The following is a 24,890-nucleotide window of genomic DNA, read 5'->3' as shown; positions in this document are numbered from 1 at the left end:
TCTGCCACATCATAATCAGCTGTTTACATCACCTGGTGACACCTACACATGAGAAAAAAATTATAAGCCCACCCCACGAAAATGTCAGTTTTTCTCAAGTATTTCCCAGTGCCTCCACAAGAGTGGAGAGTTTTTCCAAACATCCTAGTTTTATTTTGGATGCTTACATTATTTTACTTTGCACAGAGAAACAAAATTATTTCACTTAAACATAAAACTACCAGTCAAAATTTTTAGCCCCCTTTAGATCTAATCTTTTAGTCGAGCCATAGCAAAAACCACTTTTGGTCAATGACGTACCTTAACTTTGTAATCATCAAAGCTTGTAAAATCAAACTAAAACCAAGGGTTATTTCCCAGTTTACACCCAGTATAAAAGCCTCAGAAAGAGTTTGAGCTGTCACTTGAGAAGGCACCATGCCAAAAACCAAATAAATCAGTTTAGACTCGAGAAAAGAATCATTCATGCTCACAAAGCAGGAGAAGGATATACAAAGTCATCACAGCATTTCTAAGAGTCAAGAACTGGAGTGAGAAGTAAAATCAAGAAATTCAATGAGAGCCACACAGTCCAGAACAAGCTTGGCAGAGGTAGGAAGAGAAAAGTTTCAAAGACTGGAAAGAAAACTAGTGAGAGATGTGTCTAAAGACCCCAGAACAACTGACAAGACACTAGTGAAGGACTTAGCCAGGTCAGGAGTTGTAGTCTCAAAGAAGACCATCACTAGAGCCGTGCACAGAAATGGACCGCGAGGTTACAGACAAAAAAACCCTTTCCTTCTGCAGAAGAGACCCCTGTAAGCCAACTGAAGTATTCTAAGGAAAACCTGGAGATGAATTATGAATACTGGAAGTGTGTCCTTTGGTCAGATGAAAATAAACTAGAACTCTTTGGCCACAGAGACGTTGGTGATGTTTGGAGAAAGAAGGGAGAGGTGTATCACCAGAAAAACACCGTCCTCACAGTGAAACATGGTGGTGGGAGGATTATGCTGTGGGGATGCTTCAGTGCATCTGGAACTGGAAACCTTGTCAAGGTGGAAGGAATCATGAAGAAAGAAGGATATGTGGAGATTTTGAAAGAAAACCTGAAGCAGTCAGCAACAAAACTGGGTCTGGGTCATTGCTTTTTTCTTTTTAAACGACAACGACCCAAAACATACGTCAATCCTGATGAAGACCAAAGAAAATCTGTGGGGTGAACTGGGGACCAAGGTCCATGCCAGAAGGCCATCAAATCTACAGGAGCTTGAGGTACTTGAGGTACATTAAGGGGGGCTAATGATTTTGTCCTCATGTGTATCCAATAGCACTGATATTAATATTAATTTTTAGCCTACCATATCACTGCTGCCCCTTTTAAATGTGACTTTCTCCTCCACCAGGTGGCGTGGTTCCAAGCAACCCTCCACTTCCCCATCACCGCCAAGTCTACAGGTCCATCAGTGTTCATCCAGTCAGCCTTTGATGACATCTTCAGCCATCACCACCACCATCAGTGTCTGGACACTCCACAGCAGGATAGATCTTTCTGCCATGTAGGGCAGATAAATATGATTCATTATCACATATGTACAAAAAAATGTTATCTTTAAATCAGACTGAAAGGTTTTTGTTAGAAATACCAGAGAAAGTGTATTTTGCGTAATATGTGGCCTTTAACATAAAGGAATGCATTAGTTTACTTCATGATAAATGTGGGATTAAAATTTGGCATTTTCAATGGAACAAATGTGTCAGTTTTTGTGTATCTTGGCTACTTTAAGCTAATTTAAGGAACTGAGATGACAACTCTACAAAATATTTAAAATAAATGTTCTTTGGCAAATTTGAGCTACTTTCATAAAACACAGCCAAAACAGCTGGAAACTACAAAAAAACTGAATGGCACAAAATTTACCTAGGATCTCTTGAGGGTTAATACAATGAATCTGTTTACAGAAACTTTCCGTAATGCACCTTTATCTGAACAAACCCATCTGTGCTCTCAATCACACACAAATCTTTTCACAATTTTCCTGAAATGCTCAGTGTTTTCATACCTTTTACAAGCTACGGCACTGATTTAGGCTTTTCATCTGCAGAAAGATCTTTTCCCCCATATTGCATGAAACCTGTGACTTGCTGAAAAATGTGGAAGAAACTTCTTTAACAGTTTCCTTTTAATTAGGCTCACCTAATTAAAATATAAGGATATAAGGACATCTGAATGAAAGACGCACTTTTCTGTTATTTTCCCAAATATCTTGTCACCTGCAGTTTCTAACCCACAAGATGTGAATGAAGCCAGCCCAGTCCTTTGTGGTCTTTCTGTGTCTGAAAACACAAAATCTGGCAGTTCAGGGGACATTTATTGTGTCATATGAAGAAATTAAAGATCTTCACTGTGACGTGGTTGGATGTGAATGTAACATTAATGAAAGAAGTTTAAAATTTCTGGTGTTTTATTGGAAAGAAGAAAGCAGAAGAGTGAGAATGAAACTGAAAGTATGAAGTCAGTGTTCAACAAAACAAGCAGAAGCTGTGGTGTCACTGTGAGGACGAAAGGTCAGCTGCTGAGAACGCGTCTTGTTCAAAGTTTGATCTGATTGGCTGTGTAATGAGTAAATAATGTTTAACTTTATCAATCAATCTATCTTTGTTTATATAGCATATATCATACAACACTTCATGTGGTCAGATAAGAAAAGCACTATACAAGCTCACATCCATTTACCACGTCCATTTTAAATTATGAGTAATGGATTCAGTAAGAGCAGGAAGTTGTGTACTGAGGAAACGGCATCTTAACATTCAAAATGAGGAAACGCTGGAGGTTAGGTTAAAATGTAAAAACAAAGTACCATAAAATGAAATTTAAGAGATAATACATTACAATGAGCAGAAAAGAACAAAAAGATACTAAGATAAGAATAAAAGCACTAATAAAGATCAATAAAATTGTTTTTAAAGAGTCTAAATCACATAAAGAGAACCTGGTAAATTCTGATAAGAGGATAAACTACTAAAAGGCAATCCTGACATTAAAACTGGAGAGCGATAAATGCTAAAACACTCAAATTAAGTTGATGATCTAAAATCAAATTGAATTTAGTTAAATGACAGACTAAAAGGTGAGTTTGCTTTTAAAAACTTTAACATGAGGCTCACCTGGCTAACTAAAGACCACACCTGTCTGAGATTGATGTTTGTGATGAAGACTGACAGGACAAGCAGTACACCTGAAAAGTTCAAATTTTTTTTTATTGGAATCATATTTGCATAATAATTTAGAACAAGGTGAACTAATAAATTTTGTCAACTTAAAATATAGATTATCAATGTTTGCCAAACAGCAGGAAGGAGGGACTCAGTTTCACCCAGCCCTGTCCATGATGTTTCAAAATCCAGAGTAGATGCACCTCAGCTGAAACTCTAGGGTTTAGATACTCTTATATAAAGTTTATCCTCTCCTCCTAGATCATCATTTCTGTACAGACAAAATTGCACTAGAGCTCAGGTCTGTGCAGACTAACGGCACAGATATCTGCTCTCAACATTCAGACAGAAAATGGGAGCAAGCTGGACAACCTTTTTTTTTTTTCCAAGTTTGGACCTCATTTGTACAAAATTCTTGGTGAATCACACAGTGAGATGGAGCAGAGGCATATGATGCAAATGTTTGGAACTATTACAGCTACCGTTAAAGTAAAAACCGACACATTTTGATCACATTTAGAACTAGAAAAGGACTCAGAGAGCGCAAACCTCCACCATTAGCCCTATCTCCCAATAGTAAAGAATCCTTTAAAAAAAAAATCCTGGATCCAGACAGTGATCCGGATCACTCCCAAAACCTAAGCTCTTCCTTATGCCATTTCTGACATTTCCTGGAAATTTTTATCAAAATCCGTCTATAACTTTTTGAGTTATGTTGCTAATAAACTAACTGACAAACGAACTAACAAACCCTGCCGATCACATAAGCTCCTTGGCGGAGGTAACAAAATGCAGCTGACAGAGTTGCACATGGTGGATGTATTCATCACTAATAGAACATTTATTTTAACTGAGTCAAAGGAGAAATTCAAACTTTTTATGTTTCTGCACAGAGAGCTCTGTAACTCTGACCATTTTTAGACTCAGTAGCAGCAGTGTAAGTAGTGACATAGTTTGAAGTTTTTTATCTTATTATTGTGTCATACATACAATCATATGCCCAGTCCACATGGGCTTACATGACACCAAGAATTCAGACAAAACCAGGATCAGAGTGCATGGTAGTTCTCTCATCTTTATAGAGCAGAAAGGAAGATAGAGACAAACTAAAATTTAGTTAATAAGTTACATAAAGTATCTTGTCTTTTTTCCAGGCTTTTGAGACAACATCATCAAGTTTAAACACATCAAACTTAAACAGCCATTCCAATTTTTGTTCATCAGACAACTGCAGAATTTCAGGATTTTGACAAGTCATTATATTTGGTACAATGCAAAATAAAGTGAAACTCACTTTCTGTTTCTCCTGAATAACACAACTTAAAGTGTCTGTTCTCTCTGGGGATATTTCTGAATGTACGTACAGTTTAGGCATGAATGTGTTTTTAATCAGCACATATGTACTTAGTTTTGGTTTGGACAGAACATCTTCACACCATTTTTCTTCAAACTTCAAACTCAATAATGGGGATACACAGGCGTCATAGAGTTGGGTGATGGTGAAATAGCCAATATCATTGCATATTTTCAGTTTTTTTAATGACAGATCCCAGTTCACTCCCAGCAAAACCAGAAAGACACTGGATTCCAGCCTCATAATTCAGAAATTCATCAAGAAAGAAACTCAAGTATTTATACACACCAGTATATTCTAAATCATTTGGGCCCAAAGAAAAACATGTTGTGCTTCATTTAGTACCTTTCTTCCTAAAGTGCATTATTTGTATTTTGACATAAATCACGTGATAGCTAGTCCTCCTCCCTGGTGTCTTGAATATTGACTGTGCTTCGCAAAATAAATGTAATGCGGAGGAAGGTGGCAAAATACAAAATTAGGGGAAAGTGAAGAGACAGTAAATATGTGAAAGACTTAAAGTCATGCTACGGCATCTCAATTAGGCTTAATTCTGGATTTTGATGAGACCACTCCAAAACCTTCATTTTTCTTTTTTTAAAGCCATTCAGAGGTGGATTTGCTGCTGGTGTTTCAGTTCATTGTCCAACTGCATAACCCAAGTGAACTTGAGCTTGAGGTCATGAACTGATGGCCGAACATTGTCCCTCAGGATTTTCTGGTAGAGAGCAGAATTTGTTGTCCTGAAGCAGCAAAGAAGGCCCCAGACCTTCACACTACCACCACCATGTTTGACTGTTGGCATGATGTTCTTTCAATGAAATGCTGTGTCAGTTTTACTGACAGGACATACATCTTCCAAAAAGTTCTTTTGTCTCCTTAGTTCACACAATGTTTTCCCAAAACTCTTGGGGATCATCTGGATTTTGATCAAATGTGGGACAAGTCTTTGTGGTCTTTTTGGTCATTTTAGCCATTTTAGCCATTTCGGCCCCGTCTTTTTTTTATTGTTGAATCATGAACACTGTCCTTAACTGAGTCCACTGAGACCTGCAGGTCTTTGGATGTTGTTCTGGCTTCTTTTGTGACCTCCTGGATGAGTCTAGATGCTCTTTTGGAGTAATTTTGGTAGACCAGACACTCCTGGAAAGGTTCACCACTGTTCCAAGTTTTCTCCATTTGTAGATAATGGCTCTCACTATGGTTCAGTGGAGTCCAAAAGCCATAGAGATGGCCTTGTAAACCTTTCCAGATTGCTAGATATCAGTGGCTTTGTTTCTCATGTGTTCTTGAATTTCTTCAGCATGATGTGTTGCTGTTTTAAATCTTTTAGCCTACTTCACTTTGTCAGACAGGGTCTATTTAGGGGTTTTTAGATTCATCAGGTCTGGCAGTAATAAGGCCTTTGTGTGGCTAGTAAAACTGAACTCAGATTAAAAAAAAAAAAAAAATTGTGGTTCACTGTTAATTCATTGCTCAACATGGAGGGGCTCATGGCCAGGCCTGTCTACAGATTTGGCTGGGCCTGTGACAAACCCAGAGACTGGGCCCTCCCCAGTTGTGATTTATTGATAATGCATGTGTGTTGGATCAATAGTACTGGTGCTAGCATCCTGGCTAACAGTTGCCTTATTTTGGAGCTGAAAAATGTGTAAAGCTATGAGTGGGTTCTGATGTTGGAATAATTTATTGGTGCTACTTTTTAACCATTTTCATCACTTTTTTTAATCCATCATTTGGCGACCTTTAACCAGTTGTTTTTGTGCCACTTTTCCCCAAAATCTTTTTGCTACTTCTTGCCTACTTTAAGATCATTTTGCCATTCTGCTGCCCATTTTTGCCACTTTTCTCTACTTTGGCACTTGTTGCTGCTTTTCTCCCATTTCTGCAACATCTTTGTGAAAGTGGTTGTCTACTTTACCTGCCTAATGCAGCTTTTTGTCAATTTTTGCTACTTTTTGCCACATTTAACCCATTCTTACCACTTTCAGCCTTTGTTGCCATTTTTGCCTCCTTACCCCTTTTAGCCATTTTGCGACTTTCAACCCACTTTGCCACTTTTCACACCATGTGTGCATTGTTGTTGGGTTTTTTTTTTGGCACTTTTTGTACATTTTTGCCACTTCCTTTTGCCTCCTTGCCCCATTTTCTCACTTTTTTGGGACACTTTTCACCCATATTTGTCTTTTTTGCAATCATTCACTATATTTCCCAAAAAGTTGTCTCGGTTTCTTCTATTTTTTTTTCTGGCATCATAACATTCGCGCACATCATGGCCTTGCTAGAAAAGTCTGTTAATGTCTATTAATGTCTAACATTGTTAACATTACTGATAAAAGGATAATTCTGTTTTCATGAAATTCGTTTACATTTTGAAAAGAGGCTTCATTGTTCTGCAGCATAAATAAATGGAACTCTTTGTGTTGTTGCCTTGACAAGTCTTATTATTACTTAGGTTAAAAATAAAATATGGTTGTCACAGCCTAACTTTACAATTGAGCATGTTTTTCTGGACCTCTATGGCCCTCAGTTTGGCTGGGCCCCAGAAAGCTCTCCCCTTTATCTCTCCTTGTGGGCAGAGTTGATCAGGGCTACATAGGATTTGGATCTTTACCATGTTGTGTCCTGGCCATCCCTAGACAGGATTTAACAAGGATATCTGAATGAAAAACACAATTTTTGGGTATCTTTTCCATAATATCTTGCCATCTGGAGTTTCTGCCAACCCACAAGATGTAAATGAAGCCAACTCAGTCCTTTGTGCTCTTTCAATGTCTGAAAACACAAAATCTGGTGGTTCAGGGGACATTTATACTGTCATATGAAGAAACCTACGGTCCTCACTGTGATGCAGTTGGATGTGAATGTAACATTAAAGAAAAAGATTTTAAATTTCTGGTAATTTGTGAGCAGTAGAGCGAGAATGAAAATGAAATTATGAAGTCAGCGTTCAAAAAAAAAAATGGGGTGCCTAAATATCTTGTGGTGCTTCTGTGAGGACAAAGGTCAGCTGCTGAGAACACATCTTGTTCAAAGTTTGATGTGATTGGCTGTGTAATGAGTAAATAATGTTTAACTTTATCAGTCAGTCAAGCTTTATTTAGATAGCAGTTTCTACACAAATCAATGTAGCACAAAGTGCTTTACACACAAACAAAATAAAAAAGAAAAAAATGACACCACTCTACACCATCCCAAAACATGTTGGCTGACCCAAAGCTCCTGGGAAGGTTCTCCACTGTTCCAAGTTTTCTCCATTCATGGATAATGGCTCTCACCTTAGTCTACTAGAGTCCAAAAGATAGAAATGGTTTTGTAAATCTTTCAATCTAATAGATATTAAAGACTTTGTTTCTCATGTGTTCTTGAATTTCTTTAGATGGCGCCATGATGTGTTGCTGTTTTAGATCCTTTTGCCTACTTCCTACCTGTCAGACAGATTCTATTTAGGGAATTTCTTGATTCAGCAGGTCTGGCAGTAATAAGGCCTTGTCCAGCTTGAGAAAACTGAACCTTTAAACTTCTCAGTAAAGTCAGACATGATTTACTCACTACACAGCCAATCAGATCAAACGTTTAAACAAGATGTGGTCACAACAGCTGACTTTTGTCCTCACAAAAGCACCACAGCTTCTGCTTATTTTCTTAAATGCTCACTTCATAATTTCATTTTCATTCTTACTGTTCTGCTTTCTCACACTTTTCCTCTTCACTTCGGTAGTTTATCTTCTCCTCTTCTGTTTTTTTTTTTGGACACAGATTCTTCTCATAAAATACCAGAAATTTAAAATCTGAGTTTTTTTTAATGCAACAATCACATTTTCTGTTTATTGTCCTGTTTTAATCAATTTTACCTTAGAATGTGTCACCACTACTAGTGTATGATTGCAGGACTACCATACCTCCGTATCTGCTACGATCACCCAGCGGGCTGCTTTACAACAGCCGCCACAGGAGAGGTGGAGTAATCTGCACACATAGAGCTTACCTGGCTTTATCCTCTACGCTAGACCCGCGTTGTTGGATGTTTAAGGACTGCATCAGCTTTGATGTGCAAGGCTGTACAGATCATTGCTACCGATTGCTTCTGCCGGCTATCCCCGTCCTCTTTACCACCCCATGAAGATCTGCAGATGGAGCTGCACCCTGGAGAATCTCTGCTGGTCAGTTGTGGTCATTAGCCACCACTGCAGCCAGGCTGAACAAAAACGGAAGAAAGACAGATTATAAGTGTCTCTGGAAATCTTAAGGGACTGTCTAGCTGACTACTACAAGGGTGTAAGGGAGGCAAAATCTCAGTAACTTTCTGATATTATTTCTAGCAGCAGTCATTGTCCTAGAGTGTTGTTTAACACAATTAATTCTGTTGTAAAGCCCTTTTGCTTCTACTGTGATTGATTCGTCACCTACCACCTGTGAAAATTTTCTGTTTTGTTGACAAAGTGGACTTTGTCACACAGATTACAAACATAAATTCTCATAAGGACCTGTCTGTTGCCCCTGTCCATTTTGCTGTTCAGTGGGATTTAGATCTGGACTCATTGCTGTCCACTTCACAACTCTCCAGCGCTTTGTCTCCAACCATTTCTTGGTGCTTTTTGAGGTATCTTTTAGGTCATTGTCCTGCTGGAACACCCATGACCTCTGATGCAGAACCAGCTTTCTGACACTACACTGTAAAGAGGTTGCTGTAAATGCCTTTGCTGTAGTTTTACTGTTATTACTGTATTTTCAATTACAGTACAGTTACTGTATTTTCATCAACAGTACTGCTACTGTATTCTCAATTACAGTACAGTTACTGTATTTTCATTAACGGTACTGCTACTGTATTTTCAATTACAGTACAGTTACTGTATTTTCTTTAACGGTACTGCTACTGTATTTTCAATTACAGTACAGTTACTGTATTTTCATTAACAGTACTGCTACTGTATTTTCAATTACAGTACAGTTACTGTATTTTCATTAACAGTACTGCTTCTGTATTTCATTTTACAGCATCATTACTGTATTTCTAAAAACAGTACTGTATTTCAATTTACAGCTTTATGACTGTGATTCCAATTACAGTTTACTATCTGTAATGTCATTTACAGTTATACTACTGTATTTTAAACCATTCAAAAAATATGATCATACACATTTTTTTAACCTTTTTTAACCAACAAATGACAATTTCTCAAACATTATTTCTGTCAAAAATGCTTTAATGTAATAATTCATTTATATATTAAAAACATTTAAAATATAAACATAAAACACTGGATAATCACCAACATTCTCACAACTACTCTAGAGGTAAAAGTGAATAAATATGGAAAACTATACTATATACATTCAAGGAGCACTCCAGCACCTGGGAGAAGTTTTAAGTGGTTATGAAAGAGAATGAAATTAGTATTCATGATCTTTTAAGATTATATCAGTCGGATTTATTTTAATTTTTTACCTCTTACAGGCACCCCCAGGTGTAGGTTGACACCATTAACCGTGAATTGACAGAACCATCGCAGATAGGCAAAGAATTCCAATAAGAGAGAGATTTTTGTTTTAAAATGATATATGGGAGGGATTTTGGGAAAAAAACTCTCATTATACAAGCTCAATACTAAATCTGTAAACCCATAAAGCGTGTTGCATTGTTCACACTGCTCCCACCACCCCTTATTTGTTTTTTTATCTATTTATCCTTTTTTTTTTTTTTTTTTGGCAAACCTCTAAAGAGAAACATAAACCTAAGAGTTTATGCTGGACCCTTTTAGCACACCAAGTTGGCTTGAAGTCCTAAAGAATGCTGGTCAAATAGAACAATTAACAAAATTAATATAGTTTATCAAATGCTATTTTGGCAAAATGATTTGGTAAAAATATTAACAAAGTTTGGAATCCAAGCAGTTGTGCTGCAACCAAAAGTAGCTGTGAAAATTGCATCAGTTAAATTATTTTTTTTCAACATGAAAAAAAATATTTAAAACTACCCTTAAAGGGATAGTTTGAGATTTTTGAAGTGGGGTTGTATGAGGTACATGGCATTAGCCTGAAAACTAGCGACAGTGACAGAGATCAGCTCTGTGTCCGTATCGGTAGGGCTACACATTGCTGCAGATGGTGCCACCTCCTCCGCATAATTTAAAGAATTTTGGAAGAAAACAAGCCACAAAAGCAGCGTAGAGTGATTACATGTTAAATTACAAACATCTACAATGACTTACTTTTTCCACTACTAAGCTGTTTTGTTTTGGCACTACTTCACTACATGGCACAGCCAACCTGTCCTGCCATCATCAGCTTCTACCAGCTTGCTTCTCAAGATGTAACAATTGCTACAATCGCTGGATAAATGGGTGATTCTGACTGTGAATATTGCAGCTGTTTACTTTGGATTCTTGGGAATACTTGTTAGAACTAAGGTGCACACAGGAAACTTCTGCAGATAGAGAGAAACTGCTATGGGAACTGTAGGATCAGAGAAACCAACATTACCTGTTGATAGAAGTTTGTAAATCGTGAGCTCATGTGGTCAAACTGAATGAAATAAGAGCATAAATGAAAAATCACTTCAGGATGTTTGAGGATCAGAGGATACCAGCAGCTTTTCTATGTGCCTCTGCAGTCTGCATCTCTCATCATACAGAGCCTCCCTGCTGTGATCAACATTTAAACTTGTACAGAAAAGATTCATTTTTACCAACTATCAGAAAAAAAGAGGAGCTAACTGACAGTTTATCTGCTTAAAGTATTCTGCTTAAAATGACTGTCAATTGGATACAGATATAGCCATGGTTTAGATGATAAGTTTACCTGATGAAAATGTACTGTATGTTCATTGCTGAAGAGGTAAACTGAGCTAGAATAACCCTTTTTGTCAAAATTATTGTGCTTGGTCAGCAGGACAATCAAGATTAAAGTCAAACCATATTTTGCTCAGTACACTGCTGGCTGTGCCGTGTGGCAAAGAAGTACCACAACAAAGGGGCTAGCAAGTGGAAAAGTAAGTTGTTATAATTGTTTTGAATATAGCTAGAATCACCCAACACTGTTTTTGTGGCTTGTTTTCATCCAAAATTCAAATTCAAAGACAGATTCAGAGTTGATCTGTCACTGTGGCTAATGTTCAGGCTAATGCAACGTATTACGTACAACCCCACTTCAATCATCCCAAACTATCGCCTTTGTGTTTTGTAATTCTTTAACAGTAAATTCAATAATATCCAAATATTATTCTAGAACAAGTCTAAATAGATTAACAAAGGAAGAAAAATAAGCTGAGCACAGGTCACAAATTATTTCACATGTCACCCAGCTCTGCTGCTTGTAATCACTGAGGGTGAGGCTTGATCATCTCCTGGAGAGATTTTATAGTGTGGTTTGGTGGAGGAGAATGAAAAGAAGAGAAGTTTGTGTGTGTGTGAGTGTGTATGAATATGTGTGTGCCTCTCAATAGTTCTGCCAGTCAAAGTCCACGATTTCTCCGATGAGAGATGCCACATGTGAATTCAGGCTGAAGAAGACCTTCCTTTGGACACTCTTTCCTGAGGTACAGCTGACCATGGTCTTTGCCTGGCATTTGGAGCCATCAGGGTTTATTCTTAGAATAAACCTGCAATAAGAGAAAAATAATTATTTTATCACAATATTCTTTTCCACAAATGGTTAACACTTATTGTCATTACTTAAGGGTTTCCAATTTTTCCAACAGATAATTATCCAGGACTTTTCCTGGACATTGTCAATAATAATTTAACTGGTATGACAGGGAAGCATAATGCTCATATTCTCTGTGGAAGTGTGTCTGGCTATAAAGATGAACTCTTCCATGCTAATAAATGAGCATAGAATGATTCAAATGAACCTTTCAATGTATACAACTTGACTCTACTATGTTTTTGGGACTCAAACTCTTGGACAGCTAATTCAGAAAAAAATACTTTCAAAATTTAAGACTTTATAAAGTCGTGATAAGAATTTTTAATACTTTTTAAGGGTCTTAATTTTCCGAAATTGATTTACCACCTTTTAATACTTTTCAAGACCCTGCGGATACCCTGAAATGGGAGGAGATAAATGTTTTTTTCTCAGTTTTCTGAATATCTTGTACATATGGCACAAATTGAGACTTTGATTTATATCCTTGTTTTCCTCTAATTTTCCTTAAAGCTGCCTCTTTTTTAGACCTTGTTTTTGTTTGTTTTTCTGTATTCAAACTTTCATTTAGGTGAGTTTCTAAGTTAAAGAATTTACAATATGGTAAATAGATTCAAATCAGCCCTTTCTGAGAAAATGTTTTCTGTTTTTGGGACCTCCATAAAACCAGAAAATGGTTGAACAATTTTCTTGCAAAGTGCAATATTTTTCAGGGCATTGAACATATTCTCTAAGTTGTCTTCAATATTTTGAAAATATGTCACCTGTATCCCAGATTTATCCAAACATATGAGAGCCCTGTTACTCATATTGATTAACTATATATTCCATTGCATTAACATTGTTGAAAGTAAGCTAATTTAGTCAAGCTGCTTTGGCTATGAAACCATCATGTAGTGTAAACATTTAAAAAAAACCTTAATGGAGGGGCACACATTAATCAATAACTCTGCTGCAACATAATGATCATAAACACCCTTATTTTGTCAAGTCTTTCATTATACAAAGATGAGCTGTAGTGCTAAAATGATTAAAGTGACAAAGCAAAGCGCAAAAGGATTTTATCGTACGTATAAAATAAAAAAGTTATTTTTGTTTGAATGTGGAAAAAGTGACATCCTTACTATGCATATATTGCTGTCTCCTCTGGGTCTGAAGTCTCTGTCAGTCAACTGTGATAGCATACTGACAAACTAAAACCAAAGATTACAAGAGATTTATAAAATCAATCCTTTAAGTCAATATATATTGCGAAATTATATAAAAAAAAAGCACATTTAGTTTCAGAAATCACAAACTGCAACAATAAAATAACATTTACTTTGAAAACAAGGAAGACACTCTGACATGTAAAAGCTTATCCTTTTAAAAAACAAATTTATGTTACATACCTCTTTATGAACTCCAGTGTACTGGCTGCTTCAGCTTGGTACTGCATGTTTAAGATGTAGTAACAGCTGAACAGGATAGCTAATGCAGAGCTAAAGTTTGCAAGCTCTTGCAACTGGAAGAGGACTTTATCCTCCATTGTCAGCAACCAGGATTTGCAGTGAGAACAGAATACCCTGTAAAACACACATCATGCAGCACAGAGGCGTTTCAGTGTTGGCATATGACATATGGCATATTTCTTATTACAGCCAGGAAAGGGACATGATACCCTTTCCCATCTCTTAAATGTATCTTTAAATAGTCAACTAATAGAAGCACAATTTGAGATGAATAATCACATCCCTCAACCTGACAAACCACTGCATCACTTTGAGCAGGGCTAAATCTGTCCCTCATTTTGTGTTTATTTGGTTGCGTGTGTTTTTCTTAGTCTTAAGTGCTGACAATGTCTTGAAACTGCAAGGACAACTCAGCAAACCACAACCGAACACAGAATGTGCCAGATTCCTGTGCATTTTGATAAACCTGTAAAAACCTGTGTTCGCACAGATGCTTCACACCGTTTTCACACAAACGACGCGACCATTTTGACAGCTATCCACACGTTTCTGTCAGTTAAAAGCAAGTTTTATTAACTGATTAAATACAGCTGAGCTCTGTTTATGACACTATTATTCACTTTAAATTGTGTCAACGGTTGACATTAACTGACGCCGTTGTCCTGTTTGAACGGCCAGAAAGCCGCTCCAAACTAAACTAACCACCAACGGACAAGTCCAGAAAAACACACCAAAGGTTGATAAAAGAAAAAAACCTTAGAAATACAACTTACATAGTCCGTGTTGTCCACAGTACCAGTACAAAACGAGCCACACGGTCCACCGCAGACTGCTGCTTAAGTCCGGTCCAGCACTCCTCTTCAAAGAAAGATAAACATTCACACGTAAAAAATATATAATAAAAAGAGAAGACGCTTCTTTAACGTTAAACTAGCATGTTAATCAACGTTCATCTCTGTAACTTCGGGATGGAAAATGAATCCTCGCGGTAGGGGCGAGCTAGCAAAGCCGCCCTCCGTGCCGTCACCGAGCCAACTGGGTCTGAACAGGAATTACTTTAGTCTTTGTAACTAATGAGCAGAATAACACATGAAGACCATACTGTTTGTCGAGTCCAAATAATTAATTAGAGCTCATATTACCAAGTGATGTAAGATTGTACAATATATACTCCGGCCCAAGTTTATATCTTACTTCTACAAGTAGCTTAAAGGAACAAAAGACACAATGCCAAATAAAGAACTAGCTAAAAGGTATGCGGCTAACAGGCACTGTCTTCTGTCACTCACAATGCTCTGAAAATATATCTAAAATGGACTTTTAACCGATAAAATAAGAAAAACTTAAAGAAAAGGTGAACAAAGTATAACTCGTTTAATATTTTAATACAATTTTATGAATATAGTTTTAATATTTCTTGCCAGCTGACCTTGAAGTTGAAAAAGCACATTATCTTTTAACACTCAGTAAAAAAATAGTTTTACTTTTGTTAAACTAACTTTGCCATTAGTAATTTCATGTAAAATGCCTCAGTTTGCCTTTCTTAATAAATAATAAAGTACTTACATTCTTTATTGAAGTCCCAGCAAAGTAGTAGGCTAATCCTTTTCTCCTCTTTCTCCCTTTTCCACCAAAACCGTTGGGAAAAAAAAGACGATGCTTTGAAAAGAAATCTCGGTTGCCATTGGTCAGTTTCTCCCAGGCAAAAATGAATTAAAGTAGTGACCTAATACTTTCCCACAATCCTTTGTGATCAACAGTATTTTACTGTATACACCGTTTATAGTAAGCAACTTATGATATTACAGTAAAATACTGTTGAATTTACAAAAATCCTTTACAGTGTAGACCCTACATTGCGGCCCAAAATTGTTTGATGGTCTCAGATTTCATGATTCCTTGCACACAGTCAAGGCACCCAGTGCCAGAGGCAGCAAAACGACCCCAAAACATCTTTGAACCTCCACCATGTTTGACTGTAGGTACTGTGTTCTTTTCTTTGTAGGCCTCATTCTGTTTTCTGTAAACAGTAGAATGACGTGCTTCTCCAAAAAGCTCTACCTTAGTCTCATCTGTCCACAAAATGTTCTCCCAGAAGGATTGAGGCTTACTCAGGTACATTTTTTGCAATCTCCAGTCTGGATTTTTTATGTCTCTTTGTCAGGAGTGGGGTTCTCCTCAGTCTCCTGCCATAGCGCTTCATCTCATTCAGATGATGATGTATGGTCTGAGCTGACACTTTTGCACCCTGAGTCTGCAGGACAGCCTGAATTTGTGTGGAAGTTGACTGAAGATGTTTATCCACCATTCCAACTATCCTTGTCAATTTTTCTCTTCCGTCCACGTCCAAGGAGATTAGCCACAGTGCCATGGGTTATAAACTTCTTGATTATATTATGCACAGTCAACAAAGGGATTACAAGATCTCTGGACATGGTCTTGTAACCTCGAGATTGTTCATGTTTTTCCACAATTTTGCTTCTTAAGTCTTCAGAAAATTCTTGGCCCTTCTTTCTCTTCTCCATGCTTGGTGTGACACACACAGGCACACAACACAAAGGCTGAGTCAACTTTTATACATTCTAACTGGCTTTAGGTGTGATTTCTATATTGCCAGCACCTGTAACTGCCACAGGTGAGTTTAAATGAGCATCACATGCTTGAAATAAAATGATTTACCCACAGTTTTAAAATTATAATAATTATAGTTTTGTCCAGCCCATTTTTTGAGTTTTGTGTAAAATTATGTCAATTTTGTCTTTTTTCTTCTTTTTTTGTTGTTCCAGTGCACATAAAGGAAATAAACATGTGTATACCAAAAACATTTTAATTTTCTGTAAAAATTCCAGGGATTTCAATACTTTCATCCATGACTATATCAGTCTGAAAGGGTTACAAAACCATTTCTAAAGCCTTGGGACTCCACTGAACCACTGTGAGAGCCATTATCCACAAATGGAGAAAACGTGGAACAGCGGCGAACCTTCCCAGGAGTATCAACAACTCATCCAGGTCCAGGTCTGAAACAACCCAGAAACAACATCTGAAGACCCGCAGGCCTCACTGGACTCAATTAAGGTCAGTGTTCATGATTTAACAATAAGAAAGAGACTGGGCAAAAATGGCATCCATGGGAGAGTTCCAAGACCATAAAGAACACGAAGGCTATATTCATTTTAATAATTAAGAACATTTATCAGAATTGGAGTCAAATACCAGTGCACATCAACCGGCTGTCATAACTATTAAATTTGAAATCAAATCAAATGAGGCCAATCAGGTACCAAAAAGATGAGCGTGTTTAAACTTTTTTCGTCTGAATGTGTCACTACTTTCAGGACCCAGAAGTAGCTGAAGATTCACCTTTTTAAAATAAAAAAATAAATTTTAAAAATGAACGGTTGACACAGCCATGAACAGCACACTCTGGAATTTTTGAAAGTACTTCTCTAAGCAGAAATCACTTCCTGTCTCTCACCTATAGTGAAAAATAATCACACATACCAGTAGAGAACAAAAGTGTGTCTGCATGTGTGTTAGATCACGTAATTTCAAGGATTTACAGCCATCATAAAGGAAGTGAAAATAAAGATAGAGATAATATAAACACTGAAAATGACTGAAGATTAATTCAGTTCAGGCTGGGTCCAGGAGAGTCAACACACTTCTGCCTCCTTCTGCAGGTAACACATTTTATTTATTATATTTCAGCATCAGAACAATTATTCTAAATTACTGTGTTTCATACATTATTTTCACAGCCACAGGACATTTCTTACATTGATTCTGCATTTTAATTTCACTGATATGATTTCATCTAGGTGATGATTGTGGTGAAATGAGATGACTGTGACTGTGATTACAGAGATTTCTGCGGTTGTTTAATGATGGTTACAGTGTATGTTGTATTGTAAAGACACACACAATCTGAAACACGAACCATCATTTGACATTAAAAATCTAAGTGCATTAGTCAGTAAGATCTGGATCACTAATCATTCTTCTTTTTATCAAAGAGGATGAAGGCCACAGAAAACAATGAACATATAAAAAATTAGGATGTTTTTTTTTTCCCCAAGAAAACAGAATTCTTAGATCGTTGTCAGCATCCTGAGATTAGAGTGAGAAATCTGAGATTAAGGTCAAGCATTTGAGATTAAAGCTAGAATCTGAGATTTGCGAAAGACATTTCAGAGATTTTGAGTCAATCTGCGCTGTAGATGGGTTAAATGTGTAAAAAATTTTTAATCAGATTAATCATAATGATGGATTAATCCGCATTAACGCGTTAATTTTGACAGCCCTAGTTTATACTAATATTCCATGATTTTTGTACTGATAGTTAAAGTGATTTTTAGTTTACTGATGGTTGCTGAGATTTTGTGATATTGATTTTTACCTTTTATAGCTGAAGTAACTTACAAAGCTGACTTGGTTTGAATAATAATAATAATAATAATAACCAGAGCTGCGATGAGCACTGGAGGACCCTCACACCTCAGCGCATGTCAGGGTGTGTTGTAACTGCTGGTATATGGGAATAGTTGGGTGTTAGCAAACCCATGCAGTGTGCTGCATCATGGCAGAATAAACATGTAGATCCTCCCAGGAGTGTCAGTAAGTTATAAAAAAAAAAGTGGCACAGTGAACTTTGTGCATGAGTTAATACTGCCCTCTAACAGTAGGTGGCAGGATGACAAAGGACTATGTTCATGCGTGGAAGTGATCGGGGTGGGACGATTCATCATGTAAAATTCAAAGAAGATAGGAACCATCATACATCAGACACATCTTAAAGTGGGTGGTGATACAGAAAAATCATGAGTCAACCATTTAAATATGTAAAAGGTCATAAATCTGAAATGTCAAGCATAAGACATTTTGACATAAATCTGATCACATTGAAGAAAATCTAAAACTTTAATAGAAAAGAATTAGACAAATTATCAACATAAAATAAAATGAATGATATGTAAAGGTTAAACAACATTTATGAAATATGCAGAGAAATTCACTAAACATTTTCTAAAACTGCACTAGAAATATAACCAGGAAAAATATTGAGAACATTTTGATTGATAATGGAAACGTTGTTACATCAACTTTTAAGGATCGAGAAAAGGCAATCAGTAAATAATTCTTTGCTTGATGGGATAAAATCCCACCTTAATCCCAGACCTACAGATGAACATCTATTACGTGATGGTTCCATCCATGATAAAGAGCTATATGATGCAGTACTCTCTTTTCAGAATGGAAACTCTCTATTAGATGAGTTACCTGTTGAATTCAATAAAACTTTCTCCCCTGAAATTAAGGGGGTTTCATTAGTCTGTTATAATTGTTATTTGAAAATGGGTCAGTAATCCAGTTCCCAAAGAGAAGGGTTAACATCTCTATTTTTAAAACACGATGAAGATGGCCAGGCAAAATATCCTGTCAAATTAAATAATTGGAGATCCGTGACTCTTTTGTGTTGTGATGCTTGAATCTTAGTTAAATGTGTTGCTCTTGGATTAGAAAAGATTATTCAACATTGACTACATTATGATCAAACTGGATCTCTCTGGATTCCTTGTTTTTTACTGGCAAATCCATCTTGTTAAGCACCCGTCTGAACCATTTGGGTCCGGTTAGCCAGTGACAGGACCAATCAGCAGCGAAGAGGGACAGTACACTCGGCAGTGTCGTTATGCAAGCAAGCAGCAGCAAGAGGTGGTGCAATTATTGAGGAAGAGATTAGCGTGGATGCTTCTAAAGCACCAGTTTTATCAGAACTTGATGACATGTCATCAGGAAAAGAAGAACAAAGATCAGCAGTGAGTTGTTTTCTTTTCAAAACCGACAAAAGTCGAGTACTAAAATGTCTATAGTCGCCATGTTTTGTGTTAATCCTTGGTAGCAGCTCAAGCACCGCTAGATAGCTGCTACGTCACGTGTTTTGTTGCTCTGTTTGGCCAGTGGAGATGTGACAGACAGAACGTTCATCCAATCACACTCCGAGTTTTTTTTCAAATCCTCTGCCTTTTCTCAAATGTTTCCTATTGACGCTTTCCCAGATGGATGTGTGAAACACATCCATCTGGCGTGTCAGGTTAGCTAACTGCCATCTAACATCTGATTCTCCCTGAAAGGATACTGTTATTTCTTATTATAATGGTGTAGCCTCTCTATCAGGAATGAAGCCAAATTATGATAAGTGATGCATTCTTAGAATCAGGTCTTTGAAGGCTAAAAACTTTTAAATTCCATGTCAGGCTCCAATTAAAGACACTGTAAATTGAAAATAAATCTGTATTTGGGTTTGTTGTATGACAGGTCCCTGTGTTATGAACCCCTAAATCAAAAATATCAGTCAAATAAAACATTTCTAAGTTCATCAAATTAGGCTTGAAAATCATGAAAAATAATGCAGTAAAATCTGCTCCAGGATGGTGTGGGCATGTCTGTTGAATGAGCCAAAGCCACGCCCACTCAGGAGAAAAAGGATCCTCTCAGAATTAAGGATTTATAAATGTTGTTTACTTACTTGGTTTCTCAAGATTACTCGGAGTAATAGCTTCATAGAATGACAGGTTCCGATGTACGATACCCATATTTACTCCCCATGATAGGATGACGGTTCACCTTTGATTCATTAATAGCAACTACAGTTCTTCAGTATTTATAGGCACCTCTCCAGTTAAATAATGTATCTTATGACGGCTTCCAGCCTGATGCTTATTACATTATATCATGGAGGTTCTCAGCCAAGGCATTTATTCGTTTCTCTGTACATTAACAGAGTTTAAAATTTGTTTTTGCAATTTTAAACTACACAGTCATATGTTCTTGTCCTATATTTACCTTTGCAGAATTTGTTACATTTTACTTATCTCTATAATGAGATTAACAAACAAGCACTATATCTTGAACATTTGAAATTGTAAATATCGCACATAACCACTGGGTTGTATGCTAACATTTTTTGTTGTTGTTGTTGTTGTTTTTTTTGTCCTTGAAACATGTTCACATGATGACTCTTAGATCTGATCATGTGATTGTCTATGTGATTACCTTCACCTGTATATAATGAGGCGTTTTGCACTTGTCTCTTTGGTCTGACGAAGAGCAACTCTGCTCGAAATGTCACGTTGGTGCAATGAATAACGTTTTTTTTTTTTTTTTTTTTTTTGGAGCCCTGCAGTGTGCGAGACGTCTTTCTTTTCTTTGTCAGTCTCTTTTTCGGCTCAGCACCTGCCCACCTAGGTTTGGACGTGCGTGTAGACTTTTTTCTTCCTCTCAGAATTAAAAAAATGCGAAAATCTGAATGTTGACCTTATGATCAGAATGCAGCTGCCTGGCTCTGTGCCAGATAAGAGACAAAGTCCTTTTCTGGCTAAAATCTCTGTTATGGTGCTTTATAGCAGTGGTACAATCCAAACCCGAAATGTAAGGTAGATAATAGATCAGTTAATCTGTAGCTGAAATGAAATAAAACAGTGGATTGGTGGATAATTATGAGGTTAAATTGGATGCAAATGTCTGCATAGTGTCAGAAGAACCAATATGTCACTGATAATCAGTATATATTCATTTTATATATCACTGACATCAGTCTAAAACCTTGTATCTCAGTTTTTCATGATTTTATTTTGTTTTTATAATTCATATTTATATCATTTTATAAATTATAAATTTTTCATTCCCTGAAAAGTGATCATTTTGGAGATACCAGTCTTTGACCCAACACCAGCGTTATGACAGTTCCACCTGGCCTAAAGATTTTTTAGATTTTAGAATGTGCTGAGTTTTAGCTCTGAGATGCTTTTTAAAGATAATGATGAATGATGGTTGGCTATTTGTGAATTTATATCTCACACTGGGGCATTTTCTGGAGTTCTGTTGCTTTATTAGCATAATAAAGATGCTTTCTAATTTTTCCTGCTCAATTTTTAATTCTTTAGTAAAAGGTGGAGGGGGCTCATTTTGGTCTTTGCCCTGGGCCTCCAAATGACTAAAACCAGCCCTGCTTCACACCTGCAGCTCTCCAGACACATCGTTTCACCCTGCCTCATTTTGGAGCTTTGGTATTATATTTCTGCTCTTTTGACAATATGTATGATCATTAGTGCATTAAAGATCAAATAAAACACCCACGTTTGGACAAATTTCACTTGATATTAGTTATGATGTTATCTCCACATGTGATCCGTGTGTGTTATGCTCGTTGATGACGCACATCGGCGTATTTGTGATAAGATCTGGGTGGGAGAGAGCATCGGCAGGAAGTGGCTGGAGAAAAAGTTAAAACGAGGAAATGGGAAGCTTCAACTTGAACATAAGACAGCAGATCTCAATGCAGAGGTTGTGCTGGACTTTTATGTTGTCTGTCACTCCTTTAAAATCCCGCTGGATCCATCCTGACACAGAACTTCATAAAGCACAGAGACAAGCTGGAGAAGTGGAGAACAACTTTTTAATTCTGTCTCTGTTATGACCTGTGAGTAGGTTACAAATGTATGCCTTTATCTGTTAAATTTCCACGACTGATATCATGGACACTACGGTGTTAAAGTGAGGTTTCAGAGAGAGAGAGAGAGAGAGGGAGAGAGAGAGAGAGAGAGGGTGGGGGTGAGCGAGCAAGAGAGCATAAAGCAACAGGCACTGATCTGAATCATCATTCACCCATCTCTTTGTTATATTTCCATGGTTGAAATCCACATGATAAATGAGCAAACTTTGGTGTTTAAAGTGAGGTTTCATTGGTGAGCAAATGTGGTGGAAGCAGCGGAACTGTTTTGATTCATTGGTCACCTTGGACACATACGAAATTTCGCATAAAATTGAACCTGTCACAAAAAAAAAGACAATTTCAGCATCAGTGTGCAGACATGATTAGAACAACATGAAACAGGCTCATTGTGCAAAGGTCTCTGCATGCCGACCTGTGTACTGAAACACCTGCAGCAGCCTCTCTATGCACTGTCAGGATGGAGACCGACACGCTTTTATTGATTTACAGTGTTGAGGTCAGTGAGAGAGCCCACTGACTACAAGATTTTTAATAGATTAATTAACCTCCTTGATAGTCCATGTGTGCAAAATGGAAAAGGTGCATCTGTCTGTGTGTGCACTGAAATGCAGGCTCATCCTCATCATTCCAGCCCGACAAAATGACGGACTGCCTTCAAAATTCTCCGTCATCCTTCAAAAAAAAATCTGTCAATGACGGAGAATATTTGGTTAACGCGACCTCTGCCTCAATGAATGCGCTTACTGAAGACGCACCACCTGCAGACTTCCTCTGTGCTCTTCTCTTACACGCTCTTCTCTGTCGAGCGCATCTGACAGTAATGATATATAGATTTAAAATAATAATTATTCAAATTTGGAAGTTGAATCCTGTCTTCTTCGTGTGGGGAACAGATTTATTGATGTGACTTATCATGAATCTTTAATGATGACAGTGTTTACCTTCATAAATGTTTTTAGTTAAAGGTTTTTAACTAGCCACAACTGAGCCACAACTGGTCACTAAAGAGCCACATGCGGCTCACGAGCCGGGGGTTGAGTATCACTGCTTTAAATTATTCATAGAGCACCGTAACTGATAGATTTGATAAATTTACCTCACAATGGGAAAAAAAAAACAGCATTTAACAGACTGTTAACTTTCAGTTAAGGTAGTGACATCAGCTAACAACAGACTGTACTGAAATGAACAGCTCTGTGATTTTACACTGTAGTGTTAGAGGGGTGGGATCATTCCCTACTGTGAGCCCACATATTGGCCCCAGCCACATGAAACCAAGCAAGGAAAGAGGTGAAAAACTTTCTAACAGTCTAAATCCAAAATTCAGTCACATGTAGATCTCAGTGTTTTCACATGTTTACAGGAACCTTATTTGGCGGACGTCAAACAGCCACGCAGGCAGGAAGGTCCTATGTTTAAGCTGCAGACGACTACAAACTTTGTCAAAACGCTGCTATCACTATCACCAACGTTCTTATGTATGTTTGTAGTGATTATGTTCCTATATTTATGTCCTTTGCACCTGTATACTCTCGCTAAAAACCACCAGATCTATACCCCAGCTAAAGGTAGCCAACATGTGCCGTATTCATGGACTCCGGCCGTGTTACACTATCTTCAAGTAAACATGGTTTCACGAAAGCCTTTGATAGCTTCCTCGGGCTTGCACACCTCACAGTCATTCTCCTTTTAGCCGGTGACATTGAAATAAACCCCAGCCCCGTACCACAGCCCTGCCCAGCCCAACCATCGCAACTAGCTACGACACAAGAGCAGCCTACCTGGACTCCGCCGCTGGTAGCTGGGCCTTCACAGCAGCTACCAAAGCAACCAGCCCTAACTCTGCTGCTGCTGGCCGTGTCCCTACAGCAGCTATCTCAACAGTCAGCCTGGACTCCACCGCTGTTACCCCAGCCGTTGGAACAGCTACCACTGCAGCTTGCCCGGCTTCCACCATTGTTATTCCGGCCGTCATGGCGGCTGCCACAACAGCTATCCTGGGGTCCACTCCTACTAAACCGGCCACCACCACAGCTACACTGGGCTCCACCACTGCTAGCTTTGCCCCCGGGTGACAACCCAGAACCAGCTGCTGCGACCTGCCCGTCAGGGCAGCTACCCCAGGCTCCATCACTGCTAGCTATACCACTGGATGATAGCCAAGGACCAGCGGCCTCTCCAGCGAGTGGGCGCCTACAGCGGAAAGCTCAGCAGCCGGATGCCCTTTCCACTGTGATGCTCCTGGGTAATAACTCGCGTGTATTAAATAAAGCGACTATGAAACATCATAAGTACAAGCTTCTTAAGACTTTAAACCATGCTTGTGTTATATGGGACTCAAAAGCTAAACCAAGGGACTTACTCGGTGGCCACCTGAATGTACACAGTATAACATCTAAATGTGATCAAGTGCAACATATGTTATATGAACCAAATTTAGATTTTCTTTGTATTTCCAAGACATGGCTTCACTCTAACTTGCTTACGACTGGGCTAAATGTACTAGGATACAACATTTTCAGAAAAGACAGGTCTGAGGGTAGGGGTGGAGGGGTGATGTTTTACATTAGACAACACCTGAAGTGTAGACAAGTACAATGGTCATGTGTGAATAATCTTGACTGTATTGGCCTCAACATCACCCTCTCCCCTCAAATGTCTGTCACACTGATTGGAATTTACAGACCACCATCAGCCTCCAGTATCTTTTAAGAGGAACTGCAAG

This window comes from Cheilinus undulatus, linkage group 14, assembly GCF_018320785.1.
Source record: "Cheilinus undulatus linkage group 14, ASM1832078v1, whole genome shotgun sequence".
NCBI classification, from domain to species: domain Eukaryota; kingdom Metazoa; phylum Chordata; class Actinopteri; order Labriformes; family Labridae; genus Cheilinus; species Cheilinus undulatus.
Note: the sequence above shows the minus strand (reverse complement) of the source record.